We start from the raw sequence: 1,478 nt of genomic DNA, 5'->3' as shown, positions 1-1,478 counted from the left end.
TTTGCATTATTGACACTATTTTCCTAATTAATGCTGTTCAGTTGCTTTGACACAATCTGTATTGTTAAAAGCGCTATATAAATAAAGGTGACTTGACTTGACTTGACTTATTTTAAAGAAGCACAAACAGGCAGATCAGATTCAAACAGACCCCACCCCTTGCACTGGATCCCAGAGCAGCTCCATACCTGAGACTAGTCAGAGTCAGTGTGGTCAGACTTCAGGTCCACCAGCAGGTCAGAGCATCTACTCAGCAATCACATGCAATTTCAGAATTTAAGTTGAGCTTCAGCTTTTAACAGTTGATTTTGTCAGATTAAAGGGACAGTTCACCTAAAAATCAAAATCCTGTCATTTATTCACAACAAGTTATTTTGAATCATGTTGGTAATTAAATAATTTTGGGTTCCCATTGACGTTCATTGTGTGTGTGTGTGTGTGTGTGTTTTACTCTTCTATGGGAACCACTAATGGATCTTGTGTTATAGATGTATCAAGGGATGACACAGAGACCTCTGGCTCTGAGCAAGACCGTGAGCCAGAGATGACAGAAGATGTCATTGAGCCCCTTCCAACTGCATCAAGCACCAGATTTGCTGTTCCAAAAGGACCCAGTGGTAGGCCAGACCTATACTTTAAACTACACATTTTAGTTAGCAGCTGTTAGTTAGCTAATTTGTGGATTCCTTAAAGTGCCCCTATTATGCCTTTTCGAATATTACCTTTCATGCAGTGTGTCATGTAGCTGTATGTGAACATAAACTATCTGCAAAGATGTGAAGCCGACAGCGCACGATAAATAAAGTTATTGTCAATCAAAAAAAAAGAGTCAGCTCGCAATCGCCTAAATGAGTCATCAGGAATTTGAATCTTATTCTGTTATAATGCCTGCCCACGTTCTACGTCGCCAATTTGCCTGCCCACAAACAGTAAAGTTTCCGTGTGGTTAACATCATGTCAAGAAGACACTGTATCCTACACTGTGAGAGTAAATTTGTTTGATCACATCTTATAATTACCACAAACTTGTTAAAACTTGACACTTACCACTGAGAAAGTTCCTGCTCCAGTCGTGCTTGCGAATCAGTCTCCTGTCGATCAGCCACTTCAAGCGTTTCATCATCAGACTCCGGCTCGAATTGGTAAGGTACGATCGATACCATCTTTTCTATGTATCGACAAGTCTCCAGGGTTGTCGTTCCATCATGGCAATGGGCGTTTCGTTTCCGACACGCACTGTACGCGGTAGACCAATCCAGAGCCAATCTCTCTACGGCTCTGGACCAATCACAAAGGACTGCGCCATCTGACCAATCACAGCAGTGAGGGCTCACGGAAAGGAGGGGTTTAGAGAGACTGATTCTTTGAACTGCTTCACACGAGTCGTTTACGAATCATTTCGAAATTAGGTAAAATTAAATCTATTTTTTGAGAAAACTTGCATGCATGTAAACCTGTTTTAGGAGACTCATAAAACA

This window comes from Sinocyclocheilus anshuiensis, unplaced genomic scaffold, assembly GCF_001515605.1.
Source record: "Sinocyclocheilus anshuiensis isolate Anshui unplaced genomic scaffold, SAMN03320099.WGS_v1.1 scaffold1655, whole genome shotgun sequence".
NCBI lineage: Eukaryota > Metazoa > Chordata > Actinopteri > Cypriniformes > Cyprinidae > Sinocyclocheilus > Sinocyclocheilus anshuiensis.
This window is presented reverse-complemented; position numbering follows the sequence as displayed.